The sequence below is a fragment of the Malaya genurostris genome, chromosome 2 (assembly GCF_030247185.1).
Source record: "Malaya genurostris strain Urasoe2022 chromosome 2, Malgen_1.1, whole genome shotgun sequence".
NCBI classification, from domain to species: domain Eukaryota; kingdom Metazoa; phylum Arthropoda; class Insecta; order Diptera; family Culicidae; genus Malaya; species Malaya genurostris.
The window spans coordinates 235,503,481-235,518,930 of NC_080571.1; the positions used below are offsets into that span (position 1 = coordinate 235,503,481).

The 15,450-nt window shown below is 34.6% G+C and overlaps 1 protein-coding gene and 1 long non-coding RNA gene across 3 annotated transcripts in view; both read right to left on the minus strand.

Annotated features, from left to right (window-relative positions):
• LOC131428205 (uncharacterized) overlaps nucleotides 1-15,450 on the minus strand; it is a 441,911-nt gene that overhangs the window by 42,224 nt on the left and 384,237 nt on the right. The gene's annotated exons all lie outside the window — the stretch shown is intronic.
• The window catches only part of LOC131428206 (uncharacterized), a 37,668-nt gene continuing 34,275 nt past the window's right edge, over nucleotides 12,058-15,450 (minus strand). The window contains exon 3 of the long non-coding RNA XR_009229351.1: nucleotides 12,058-12,083. This is a non-coding gene — a long non-coding RNA (uncharacterized LOC131428206). The remainder of the gene's footprint in view (nucleotides 12,084-15,450) is intronic.

Genomic DNA, 15,450 nt, shown 5'->3' on the forward strand with positions numbered 1-15,450 from the left:
GCACCGAAAGCGGAGAAGAAAAACTCCTAAAACTAAATTCACTTTGATTTCTCTGCGATGTTTGAACCGATTTTCACAAATCTTGATTTGAATTGAAGCTCATACTGTCTTTAAAGCTATTGTGAAATTTCATCCGGATCCAACTTCCGGTTCCGCAGTTACAGGGCGATGAGTGTCAAAGTTTTCAAATCGCCATATAAAGTGACAATATGTACAACACCGAAAGAAGAAGAAAACACAAAACGAATAAGGCGTGCTTTGTTCTATTTCGTACACGTTGTGCACTACACAACGTCATTAATAATAATAATAAAAATAATAATAATAATAATAATAATAATAATAATAATAATAATAATAATAATAATAATAATAATAATAATAATAATAATAATAATAGTAATAATAATAATAATAATAACAATAATAATAATAATAATAATAATAATAATAATAATAATAATAATAATAATAATAATCCTACTACATGTTTTATGCTGCTGATTCATGCTGTTTAGCTTGACTTACATATGCAGAAGTAACAGAAACGCTGGTTCGTTTCGTTTGTTGGATTTCGTTTAATTGGTTTAATCGAAATAGAGCATGAGATAGTAAGTATAGGTATAACTACGTTTAAAACTGTTCCAATTTGTAGGTCATATTTGTGGGTAGCAAACGAACCAACTTCGGTTATTCCGTTTATCTGAATCCGGTTTCGGAAGAATCTGAAATGGTGATAAAAACTGCAAAAAGGATCTCACTCACTTTTCTTCGAGATGGCCAAATCGATTTTCACAAACTTATTCTTTAATTTGTTGTGGATACCACTTTCGGTTTTGGAACTACAGGTTAAACAGGATTTGTAGAGTTTGTGAGATTAGGTCCGAACAAATTTTCCTATTTCTATTCAATACACAGTTGTTTTTGCGAATTTCACGGTTATATTTATGATGTAATGAGTAATATGAGAAAGGCATCATTACACCACTAGGTAGATTAAAATGGTTTTTTTTTGTAAATAGTTACAGTGGCAGCAGTCCCTTGCTTCAGTTCTATACTGGACCCTTGATAAGATTTGCTTCTATGAGCTTCTTCATTAACTTTTTTAACTCACAGACGTTTCTAGGTTATGGTGCCCATTTGATCACTTTCACCGATCACCGATTCACCGATTACTTTCATTCAATGAATTGTGATAATATCGAATACTTCGTTTTGGTTCTGTGAAGCAATAATGCAGAAAAAGTAGTTCAAAAATTGTTCAATACTGCTGTTATAGTGATGCGAAAACTTGAAGCAAATGTTATTAATTTCGTCTTACTCTTGAAGTTAATCTATTGAACATAGACAACAGATCTCACTCTAACTACCGTTACTCTACTTTTATCTCTAAAGACTGTCCCATAAAGTATGGACGCAACCAAAAACCGCTGCCATTTCGCAATGGGTCAGAATCTGTCAATTTTTATGGCTGCGTCCTGTTGTTTACACTATTCTCTAACCACTTGTGCAGTTGTTTATTCGTTTTCATTAGTTTGTTTCGAAATGCATGGACTTTCAGCAGAACAACAAAGAAAAATTGTGTACAAATAGTGCACAGAACACGGACTGTCACTGAGAAAGATAACAAAAATTGATGGAGTAAGTGAAAAAACGTGCGAAATGCAATCAGGAAGCTCGGTGAGGATAACACCTTTGAGGATAAACCGAAAACGGGTCGAAAAAAAGGTCCTGCTAACCCTCAGTTGGATAAACGTATACTGAAGGCGTTCGAGCAAAAGAAGGAGTTTTCAGTTCGGGACGTGGCCAAAAAAGTGGGCACTTCGAAGTCAAATGTTCTTAGTGCTAAAGAATGTTTGAATCTGCAAACCTATAAGAAGCAGAAACGTAGTCCGAAACAAGTAGCATCGATCAGGCCGAAGGTTCGAAAGCTGTACAATACGATTCTTGCTGGAAATTTGAACTGCATAATCATGGACGACGATACCTACGTGAAACTCGATTACAAATCCTTGCCGGGACCACAATATTATACGGTGCGAGAAGGGCAAGTGTTAAACCAGTCCGAGACATCGATTGAAATCGAAAAATTTGGTAAGAAAGCTATGGTCTGGCAAGCAATTTGTAGCTGCGGTAAGATTTCGAAACCCTTCATCACCACTGCTTCAATGAACAGCGAAATATACACCAAGGAATGTTTACAAAAACGACTTCTAGCCATCATTCGAAGCCACAAGGATCCTGTTGTCTTCTGGCTAGATCTTGCTTCTTGCCACTAGAAATCAACGGTAGAATGGTATACTACCAAAAATGTCACTTTCGTCCCAAAAGACACGAATCTACCAAATTGCCCACAACTTCGACCAAGTGAGGAATTTTGGGCATTAACGAAGGCACATCTTAGAAAACATGTCTCGGCAGTCGAAACCATTCAACAGTTCAAAAAAGATTGGAAAAAGGTTTCAAAACTTGTCGCCAAGAAGTCTGTATGGAATCCAATGAGGAACGTTCGCAAGAAGGTGCGCCAGCTAGTCTACAATGGCTAAGTAGCAAATGTTGAGAATAAGTTTCTGTTATTGTAGTCTAATATTATAAAAATATCGAATAAAATTTGAATATCTAACACTTGTGAATTATTTACAGCGAAATCAAAGTGGCGTCCATACTTTCTGGGACAGTCTTTATTATTGGTCGATCGGCCTTTATTACCGTTCTTGCATGCACTTCCTCTTACACTTCACTCACAGATTACCTCATCCATCGAGTCCCACACGAAAACGACACAACCCCACAAAGTAAACTGGATAAGCATCGTTTGGCAGCTATCAGTGGTTTGCTCATATGTTCAGTATTTATCATTTTATTCTATTCTACAATATTCAATCTCATTCCACAATATCCCATGGTACACAAATCACAAACAAATCGAAATAAAAATGTTTTTTTAATAACTATTTATTGGCATATGAGTTAACATTAAATTATTAAGATTTAAATTGGATGTTCAGCCACAAGTGGTGACTTTTCAGCCATATAATATACATGATTTGGTTATTACCATAAATACATCATTTGCTTCCGCAAATTCTGTGATTTATGTGTGGGGAAAATTGTAAACCAACTTGTATTGTGTAATGGGGAAAACGAACTTTTATACTAACTTACTAACTAATACAGAGAGCGAATCGATTCAATTGAAGGTTGCATCGATTTTTGTCGGAATTTGCTTATAATATTATGTGACATTACATCTAATGGTTCTATATTTGTGAGTCTGTGTAACTCATTTGTACTAAGCCAGGGAGGACGCTTCAAAATCATTTTTAAAATTTAATTTTATTTTTCCTTCCTGGTTGAACAACTTGACCAAATTGGTACTGCATAGACATGGCTGGTCTGAAAATTTGTTTATAAATTAACAATTTGTTTTTTAGACAGAGCTTAGAATTTATTTTTTTTAAGAGGATATAAACATACTTATTACACTTTGCCTGGATTCCTTTAATGTGATCCTTGAAAGTGAGTTTTTTGTCATACGTTAAACCTAAGTATTTTGCTTGATCAGACCATGTCAATTCCAAGCCATTCGATTTGATAATGTGATTATTGTTTGGTTGGGAAAAGAATCTTATGGCTTATGAGGAAAAAATAAAAATGTTTTTTTTTCATATATTTTGTTCAGGAACAAATGCTTCCACCTTAAATGGCCCACCCTGTAGCTATAGCATAAAAATCGAAACAGTCTCGATCCAAGAACAGAAGTCTTTTTCAGCATCGCTCTTAATGCTGATTTTAAACTTTAAACACACTTCTCCCTGTAGTTCCGGATTACCTTTTATTTGGGCCTCATGTTTGTGAAAATCGGTTGGGCCGTCGCGGAGAAAAGTAAGTGTGTCCTATGTTGGAGTTTTTTGGTCACAATTTCCGGCACTTATGAAACTGACTTCTAGGGGCCGGTATAGCCGAAGTCGATTCGTAAGGTCAGTAACTAGCACAACCTACAAATTTGAAGTTTTGGGTCTAAGTTAAAAAAATGTATCCTTTTTTTTTGCATCGCCGCACTAAACGACGGCTTGAAATTTAAAACACTCAACACTTCCCTTTAATTCCGGAACTAGAAAGTAGCGTAAGTCCTTTCATTCTAAAATCGGATCAACCGTCGCGAAGCAAAGAGAGTTAGTTCCATTTTGGAGTTTTTGACCACTGTTTCCGGTACTTTCAAAACTGGTTGTCAAATGGTGAGATAACTAAGTCCTCACAAGTTCCTATCTCATGCCTCCCCGAACGTCTATGATGATATTTGGTCAATAGAACGGCGTCGACTAGGTGCTATCGCCTTCTGCGTTAGTAGCAGAATGAGAGGGTGCGAAATGGCTTGTAGTTTGAAGCTCATCCTAAAGTGCAATATTTATGGTAGTATATTGCCACACGTGGTTCTGTTGTTTGTTGCATTATTTTTTATATATTGAACTGAATTATATTACATTGTATTATATATTGTTGTTGTTGTTATTATTATTATTATTATTAATATTATTACTATTATTATTATTATTATTATTATTATTATTATTATTATTATTATTATTATTATTATTATTATTATTATTATTATTATTATTATTATTATTATTATTATTATTATTATTATTATTATTATTATTATTATTATTATTCACCCTCATTCTTGTTTACGGCCGTATGCGATACGTTCGAAAGTATAGCAAATTCGTATTCCCGTTTACGTTCGAATCAATCACACTTTTAAACATCGTACATGCATAAAAACAACGCCCATCCAACTTTAAACTATCAGTTCTGGTACAGATTTGAGTTGTAAATAAAAATCTATCATTTGTTATTTGACTTGTTTTTTCACTGATTTTGTATCATCATGCTTGCTTACGTTCGTATCGATTATTCGACGAACGCATGCTTTCGAACGAATGCGAACAAGCCATTCTTGTTTTCACTCGAACGTGTACGTACGCGATTCCTGTGCAAAAGAAGGATCGGTAGCGCAGGTAGTTTTTTAAGGAAGATTGTAAGCATCAAGGAAGTGACGAATGCTACATAATAAATAAATATCGTACTCAGGACCAATTTTATTCAAGTCGGTAAATAAAATTTTAAAATTATACTTCGTGCAAAGTAAAAAAAAGCATTTGAAATAGCAGTCCGATCAGTAGTAATCTGCGATTTATCTGCGAAAAATATGTTGCATTTTTCTTGCAATTTCGTCATGTTTTCGATAGCCTACATATTTATTTCATTGGTAAAATCATGCATTTAATATAAAATAAAGCATGTTTACCAATGGCGTATTTTCCATAAAGTACTTAATAGATGCAAAATTGATGCGTAAAAACTTTGAACCTCGCATATATTCTAAGGCTCCCCAGAAAAAACAGCATTTTACTATACTGCTTTGCTTTCTAAATGATTTATGCAAAACACAAATTTATGCTAATAGTACTGTTGTTGTACCGTTGAATTCCACTATGTTATATCACGTCATTACACTCTCACAAAGTCACTATTTTCACAGTCACTATTTTTTCGAAGGTGTATCAAACGTTATAATACAGATACGTATTTCGGAATGCTATTTGCATCCTTCTTCAGTGTATCGGTTTTATAAGTTTATTGAAAGAATGCTGCAATGAAGTTCCTTTTATACAAACTTAAGTAGGTAGAAACGTAAGTAGGTAAACCACAAAATGAAAGGTAAAAACAGGTAACAGAAAACTGGAAGAGTTAAGTGTTTTCTATGTTTGTTTTTATCTTGGATATGGGTAGTAACTGGAAAAGCCAAGAAGATCTATTCCCTTGGTCTCGGTTTAATAAAGAGATGGAGTTATTTTTGAAAATTTCTAAACTTTCTGCTGAATCTAATTTCCATGGATTGGAAATTTGTCTTAAGATTTTTATGTCATTAGTAGAGAGTTCATGATCTTCAAAAAAGGCATGTTCTGCTACTTTTGACTTGAAGTGATGTGGTAGTCCCTTTTCCAATTCTTTGGATGCTTTCGCTATTTCTGAGATATGTTCCTTGAAACGAATGTCCAGTGTTCTCTTTGTTTGTCCGATGTATATTTTATCGCAATGAGGACACGAGATTTTGTATACCCCAGACTTTTTCAAATTCTCTGTAGGATCTTTTGTAGAACCTAGTAGAGTTTTCAATTGGTAGTTCATACTGCTGAACACTAAATCTAAACCAAATTTTCTTAGTTTTGATTTTAGTGGGTGTGAAATGTTTTGATTGAAGTCCACTGATATTCTTTTAAAATTTTCAGAAGGGGGGGTCAAAGTTGTAAGTGATTGTTTTATAAAATTATTATTTTTAGTGATTATTATTATTATTATTATTATTATTATTATTATTATTATTATTATTATTATTATTATTATTATTATTATTATTATTATTATTATTATTATTATTATTATTATTATCATTATTATTATTATTATTATTATTATTATTATTATTATTAAAAAAGAAATATCATATTTCCTGCAATACTGCGACGTATTATGTTGTATGGTATTATACTGCATTGCGTTATATCATATTATATTATATTATGTTATATTATAAGTATATGTATTGTGTTATATTGTATTATATTATTTTATATAATGTTATATCACAGAGAACATATATCCAACAGAGTGCAAAGTCGTGTGCAACCGTGATTTTTGACGGATTTTCACTTGTATGCTTTACACAGCTTTTTAAAAATATGTGTTCTAGCTTGGATGTCTGTTCTCTGTAGTTATATTATATTATATCATGTTATATTGAATTATATTATGTGATATTATATTATATTGTATTGCTTTGCATTATATTTTTTCATATTAATTTATATTATATTCAGTGCGGTAAAATTTCATTTTCAATCGAATAATATAAGATGAAAATGAAATTTATGGCCGCTGACAGTCAGCATATCCCTACTAATTCATTTGACTTTTGCTGTCATTTTCAAGTGAAGCTCCCGGAATTCATCGTCAGTTGAATAATCGTACCTAGTCATTTGAAGTTTTGCTTGCTCAGTTTCGAGTGTCAAGTAGTCTACCTGCCTCAATGCCTTCGCTCTTGGTAGTAAGCAAATTCGAACGAATAGAATTATAAATGGAGTAAAGTATTAAAAATGAAAACTGAAGGAGGAAACAATTAATTTATGTGTATTCTGTGATCGATATTTCAGCTATCTGGTTTGTCTTTCATCTATTATCTTGAAACGAGTGATGAATTGAATGCTGCCTGTTCGGGCCGTCAGCAAACATTGTGTGTGTCAGAGAGTGAAGTTTTGTGCATTAGAGAGATCGTCAATGTGTTCCACATTCAGTTTCAATTGAATTGAATGAAGTTTTACAGCACTGATTATATTATATTATATTGTATAATGCTCGATTATATATCCAATGGGGAGGGGCAGGGAGTGCATCAGGGTATCTTACAAGTGAATGACTGGATGATGGAGTGGACCTGAGTCACGTGGGGAAGCGGGTTTAAGCTGGTACAGCGAAATTCTTTATTATATGGCCGGATGTTCTTGCTGGAAGGCGCCGGGTCCCCAAAACCCATTTTGGCCTTCTTAACAGCAACTATATGGAAGCTATCTGATAATCGAATTCGGATCTACTGTAAGTCTACCCGCATACACTGGTAATGCCTTGAAGTCTTGAACTGATGATGGCTTCACACATACATACATACATACATACTGTTTCGGTACATTCAAAACCGGATTTCGAGAACCGGTATATCCGATGTAAGTTTGTGTGGTCTTCAACTTACAATACCTGCAAACTGGAGGAATTAATTTTACTGTTTTTGAAAAATTACTGCTATGGGCAAAAAGTAGTAAGACTTTTGATATAATATAATTCGCGCGGAAAACTTATTGGTCGAAATTTTTTTTTCTATGTTGGTATGACTGTAGGGGACATCTGTGCCATGTGTCACGTCATCAGTGTTTAGTACACGTCTGTCTTTCTGAAATATCAAACCACCGCTCCGGTGAAACCGTTTTGAGTCAATTGAAGACATCTAACGTGATAACGCTTCGCACATTGAAGGCTATTCCGGAAATTGACTTTAACAACCGTTTTGAGGTTTGGAAAAACAACATTGGCACAAGTGTATTGGGGCAGAGGGGATAACTTTGACGGGAACGAAATATATTTGAAAGCATAATTAAAGAGTTTTGAAATTATGAACAGAGTCTTACTATTTTTTGCCCACCGTAGTAGATCATCTTTACTTTTTCTTTTATGAAGTTGAATTTGCAATTTTTTCACTCTGTAGTTCTGGAACCGGAAGTCAGCTCCATATAAAATTTAAAAAAATCTATGGGGCAGTAGTATTTTTCATTTGAATATAAATTTGTGAAAATCGATTCAGACATCTCAAAGAAAAGATGATACATGACACTTGACCCTCCGAGCCTCGATTCAAAAATCGATTTTTATAATCATTTCAAAGCCTTTCTATATGAGAAAGTCAAAAAGATTAGAAATGAAAATTATATCACATTTCCTATTGCTTATTTGTTCATGGCCAAAACTAAATATCGTTTTTGAACACAAAGTTGTATCCCGAATATTAAAATCACAATCAGTCGTTTGCAAAAGTGCGGAATAGGTTTCTTTTGCATTAAATAAATTTTATCAGAGCATCGAAGCATTTCTCTAACTTTGAGAAAACAAATCATTCAAATGAATATTGGCGAATAGACCATAATCACGTACAAGTTCCAACACCCAACCGAGTATAATATCCATTATATTAAAACAAAATTAAATGTCGTATAGTTTAATTGAAGTCAACGCATCATCAGATTGAGTGACAGTGACAATCATCACTTAAAGTCGCCATGCAAGATTTTTTTCTAACTCAGAATGTAAATAGTCGGCCATTACTTAGCAGAAGTGGCCATATGCTTACAGCCGGTGCTCTTCCGTACGATGACCACATACCGCGCGCGACGAGGCAGGTTCAACCCAACATCTAATTGAACACGAGTATGCGTGGGCGGGCGGCTCTATTTGCGGTATCATGTTACCCTGAATACTAATTGAAACGGAGAAGTAGGTTAAACAGTAGGTTGCTTTTGAACGTCAGACAACAATAAAAACATAATTCCATCAATACATTCAGCCAGAATGTAATAAACCTTGATTACTTCATGGTAATCTAACGACAATGAGGAGAAACTTATAATGAGAAAGTTGGGTGATTTTAATCTCCTGTACAATTTGATTGGACAATGAAAATCCTTTGGAATGATGATTTCGTAACGCTAGATTTTTCAGTGTCGTTAAACTTTTTGGTGTGTGATTGACTGTTGTTCCACTTCAAATACACTCACGATTATGTCTCTATTTCTACACGGAACGACCGAAATCAGCATTTTCGCGAAAAATTTAGTTGATTTGCTGATTTTAGTTAGTTATTTTTTGAGACAACTAAAAAAATCTTACTTTTGCTGATTTAGATTTTTTATTCTCATTCCCTTAATAATAATAAAATATTTGTTGAAATGACTATTTTTTTTAGTTGAATTCACAAATTAAACGTACTGTCATTTCTTAGCTAAGGCACACTTCATATCCAGTCAACTAATTTTTTAGTTGAATTAAAGAAATATAATGTTGTTTTCAACCAATATGAATGGTTGAATTGGCTTCTGCAATCTGCACCTATATGGCGCCCTGTCACCGAAACGGTAACACCTTAATGACTACTAGCCACTAGATGGCACACTACTGCCGAAAAAAATTCAGACGCGGTTGTCTTTTCTATATTGGCAGGTATAAATACGATGTTGTGTTGGAGAAAAAGACATAAACGAAACGTAAACATCTTTTTGAATTTTTTTTCATCTAAATCACTGTTTTCTTCATTCTCACTGAAAACTTTGAGCACTCGGAAAACAAAAACCGAATACAAATAGTACACCGAACGGCGCAGCTCGGAAGGTTAGAAGATACAAAAAAAAACTTCAACACAATTAGAGTGAAACATTCGAAATTCACTTCACTGTTCCGCGTAAAAACATTATTACGCACAATCGCTTCAAGTGCGCACAAATTCTGAATAAATACGATTTCCACTAACAGTTTACGACATTTTTACATATCGGTTTAGAAATTTAAATAAAGATATATCGAACACATGCGAAAAACATCAAAACAATGTTCAAGCAGTTTCAATAAGACTGTCCCTTTTAGCTTTTTAATGGATTGTTTTGCTTTGATACTTCTCATGAGTTTTTGGCTAATAAACTTGTTAATAATACCCATTTCAGTTTTGGTTTTTTTGTGCTGTCCTTCAGTAATGATGGTGATAGATAAATAGAAACAAATTTTCTGATTTTAATAACAAAATTAGTTGTCAATGAGAATTTCGTGTTGGATTGAAATATTGCTGGTTTGAGTCCAGGATATTCACCAACTAAACACATTCTCTAAAAATAAGAGTTTTTTCAGCAAAGTAAATTCTCAATTTTAACTAATTTTATAGTTATTTTGGAAATTTTGTTGTTAAAATCAACTAATTCAAAAACAGTAATACGAATTAGGCGCAGAGCTAATTTCGGTCGTTCCGTGTACCCATTTCGGTGTTTACTACTTTCTTTACATTTCTTCCGACTCGCTGTTCGGTCGCTGTTAGATCGTACTCACCCAATCGAAAACAACAGTCGAAGCTATTTCTACAGACGGCCTTAAATTGAGACTAGATTAAAATAACAACTCCATTTGTCGGGTGATCGACGTTTCTTTGAAGATCTTAACTGAATTTTTTCGGAAGTGCGAACGACGAATGGAAAATCCCAAAATAAACTTGACAGACCCGGAAACGAGAGTAAATCACAGCAAGTACCGAAAAACAATCATTTCCGGCAATGTTTAGCACTGGCATCAATCACTGCGTTCGAAGCATGTGATGAGAGAGAGAGAACAATAATATCGAATCGGTGTCTCAAAGCTAAAAGAAGGCTGGAAGAAACAAAGCAACATAATGCTAGTGTTGTTTTAGCATAGCTTCTAACGTAAACAAGACGTAAGTTTGCAGGTCGTTTTTTATCCCTCGTCTATCGGACCTGTTATTGTTGCTCAGACTCGCCGTAGTTTTTGATCGAAATTAAGAGTACTTAGGCGCCGCCTTTCAAAGAACAGCAAAAACTGAAATAAAAAAAACACTGGACTTATTCCGTTTAGAAAAACATTGAATGGTACATTTTGTTTTCGTTTTCTTAAAACTAGAGCATTCTGAAACGTTGCTCAATAAACTGATTTTCCTGTTATATCCCTTACGGAACGCCTGCCAAAATCAATACGAATGTCTCAACTCGTTTCAAGAAACGAGAAGTTAAAGAATCGGGAAGCGTTTACCACTTTATGTTCACTTACTAAGAATAAATTATCATTTTTAATTGCAAAACTCCACTGGCATCGTGATTAATCATGTAACCAAACTTCCGATACCACATCGTTTAGGATTCAGCTATTGCTGTTATTGACATATTTGTCAAACGGCTAGTTTCAGCGGACTATCGACTTACAGGTCCGACCATTTTAGATCGCACGACAACGGCACGGGGAAGACGGGCTAATTACGATCACCAGCGCGCTTCCGGCCAACGGCAACCGTGTGTCTCTGGTTACGAAAGTTAATCCATCTCTCTTCCCGTCATCGACTGGATAGACCGGTGTACCATAATGCATAAGAGAGAGAAAAAAAAACAAAATGTGAAAAAGTGTGCTGCTTGGCCGGCATCATAATGTGTCAAAATAAGACTACTCGTGGCGAACATCGCGTCGATAGCCGGTAAACGAACACCCCTTGAATGCTGATGGCGATAGTTGAGCAATGCCGGTATCGTTTGACGTCATTTTGCCGTATTATCACTAGCGATAAAGTAAACAGACGAAACCTGTTCAGTATCGGTTCAGCGGCAAAGAAAATTTAAATCGAAAGAAAAGTAGCAAAAGCGAAATAAAAACTTATGTCTACCACGCTAAGTACTTACAACAGTCCTTCAAAATTCGTTCCGTTGGCTTACCTGGAAAGAAACAATGGAAGAAAAAAAGAGGAGTTATTAAAAAAATCACTCAATCGAAGACAATGGAATAGCAATCAAAATGTCAGTAACCTTCTCGCGATTGAAGAAGAAACTGTTGGCTTGGTGCACATTTGAAGTGTGGAAATGCTTTGCTTTGTTTTGACTGTGGATCAATTTCGATTACTACCCAGATTCACGTTTAATATTGGCAAATTACTTCATCGACCCTTAAACTCAGGGCTTGTACGTTGCCGTCAATGAAATTAATTGCTCTCCGATTCGGTGATGTCTGGTGATTTTATGAATCCTTGAAAATCGTTTACTATGAAATAGTATTACGCGTAATTTTATTTTACCCTGTAGTTTCGTTTTCATTAAAATTTGGGTGAATAATTGCGAAACTTCATTGCGAACGGCAAGCATAAATAAACAAATGCAATATGATCAACCCAAGTTGCTTCCTCAAACAGCTACCATTATATAGAAGATAGAACTCGATTCTTTTTTTTTTTTTTGAACATCCCTTAAAATTGAGGAAATTTTTTCTTCCGAACAACAAAATAACAATAATTAGTTTTGCGCATACACTTCCTTTATTGAATTTAATAATAAATTTGGTCCTTAATTTTCGTGTCAAATCGTTCTCGATGTAGAATGAAAGAGGGTAAATTAAAAGAGCACTCTATGAAACGGGGCTACCACGTTTGGCATAAAGTCGTTTGGCATAACGCCGTTTGGCATAATACTTATTTGGCATAATGGTTATTTGGCATAACATATTAACATGCTGCTTAATGGAAATTGTTTTTATTTGCTGAAATTTTGTAAGGTATAATGCGGCTACGCCTCATCGTTTTTATTGACCTGCTGTCCGACCTCGCTTCCGCTCGTGAGGGATAGCACCTAGCTTTGGGTAATCCGGGCAAACGCCCGCAACTAGACAGAGGTGATTTTTGCGTGGGCGCTGCCCCCCGCAGTGGCCGGCGCTTCTGACAGCGGGTCGCCGGCGCACTCGCGGCCTTCGGCCGTCTCGACCTAAATCATCTATGACGAACAGAAGATTGTGCTAGCACTAAGTGAGTTGCTTATATGAAATGACAGTCTGTTATTTATTACAGAATTTTAAAAATAAAAAATAATAATGCTATTTCACGTAATATTATCGAAATATTCGAACGAAAATTTACATTAGATTAAAATATTACGAATCTAATTATTATTATGACAAAAGTCATTATGCCAAATGGCCATTACGCCAAATAACCATTATGTCAAACGGCGTTATGCCAAACGGCGTTATGCCAAACGGTATTATGCCAAATGACCTTATGCCAACGCCTAAAAATAATAAATTTTATTTGATTCACTGTGCAGAAACTGAAAAATATCAAGAGAATTCCATTTAAAACTTCTGTAGATATAAGATTGAGGGTAAGAAAAACGTGTATAAACAACAATAATGCATTCAATTTTCCCAGAGATGGCTGGACCGATTTTGACAAATTTGAATAGATTTAATTGAAAGCTCTTATGGTTACAGAGAACGCTACCCGAATAGAAAGCGATAGCAAACTAATATCGAAGTGATAGATCATTTTGCTATCATTGCTTATTTAGGCATTATTTTATTATTGAATATGCAAAATAATGCTTCATTTTCGTATTATGGCTCGTTTTGCTATTATTCCGCTTTTTCTAGATAATAAAACTAAGGCAGACCAACGTATTTAATAAATAGTTTTAAAATTTTGATATTTTCTAGAGAATTTTCAGAAAAATTTTAGTGAAAATACAAGAAAACCCCGAATTTTGTGTGATATTCATCAATTTGTTGGATTATGAAATGTACGCATTTAGTAAAATAGTTATTCATCGTTTTATTTTATTGAAAGAATGTGAATCAATGAATATCGTTATGCATCAACAAAAGAAAAATATTTTTCGGAACCGTCGATCGTTTTCCCAAGAGGATAATTCAAATACATTTTAAGTTTGGTCACTGTATTCTACATTTCAATGTTATTGTGGTATTGTTTTGGTATGGGAAATACCTCAATTACATATTAATCTGCTCATACTCTTAATTCAACCTCACGAATATCACTTCAAGCTCTTTTGCTAGTCGAAGACAATAGCATAATAAGGTATACATTAACTATTTTCTTCTGATCGGGTATCGAATTGTATCTTGATACAACTTCCGGTTTCGGAAATGCGGGGTTACAATGATTTTCTCTACGAAAATCAGTTTTGAAACCCGAGTCTATCACAGAAAAGACGTGAATATTTTTGTTGAGAACAAGCTTCTAGATGGCCCAATACCAAATTTCAATGCAATATATCCATTAGTGTTTAAATAACAGATGGAAAAAGATGCACCAGAGCATTCATGCAGAAAAGCAATGGTGCAATTGAATGATTTGCAGATGGTTCACCATCCCCCGTATTTTCAAGGCCTGACCCCCAGCGACTATTATCTATTTCCAAACCTGAAAAGGTTTCTCCAGGGAAAGAAATTTTCGTCGAATGCTAAGGTCTAGATGGAGATTATACTGAAGAATGAAAAAGGCCGAGATTTCTCATTCCATGTAGTACATGGTGATGTGAAGACGAATAAAACCCTTTCTAGCCAAATTACAAAAATGGCAAAAGTTTTTTGTAAGGTAGATATTTTCTTCGCTTTTAACATTTAAATAAGATTTTGGACATAAGGCCGCCACGAGTATTTTTCACGAAAGTTATTCTGGAGGGCAAATTTTCGACCACTTTTTCAAGCATTTGGTTTCTAAAACGTCAATCGTTGCTGGTTTATCTACATAAACCTATATAAACCGATGACGTATTCCCACAAAAAATAATCGAGTGGAGTCAAAGCACACGAACGCGGAGGCCAATTCACCGGCCCATTTTTCGAAATAATGTTGTCGTTGAAATGTTCTTTCAGTGAGTCGATTGTTTCGGCCGCAGTACCATCCTGTTGAAACCACATTTAGTCCACACTGATTTTGAACATAAATTTCCACAATTTGGAAGTGTTGTTCTGAAGTTAATTTATTCATGATAATTTGCCAAACAATACTGAATAGAGACGTCACTTTACACTGTCAAATCAACTTTCAGACAATAGAGTAATCCCTATCCTAAAATCAAACCTTCTAAAAATCAACCGTTACTAGCCATATAATAATTATAATGTTTACGTCTTGTTAGTTGATGGCCAAACAAATCTATATCGGATGTATCCGTACTCAGTTCTCGGTACGAAAGTACCTAAAATAGTGGTCAAAAACTCCAAAACGGAAATAACTTCATTTTCTCAGAGATGGCTTAAATTTCAACCCGTCATTTAGCGCGACAGAGAACGACA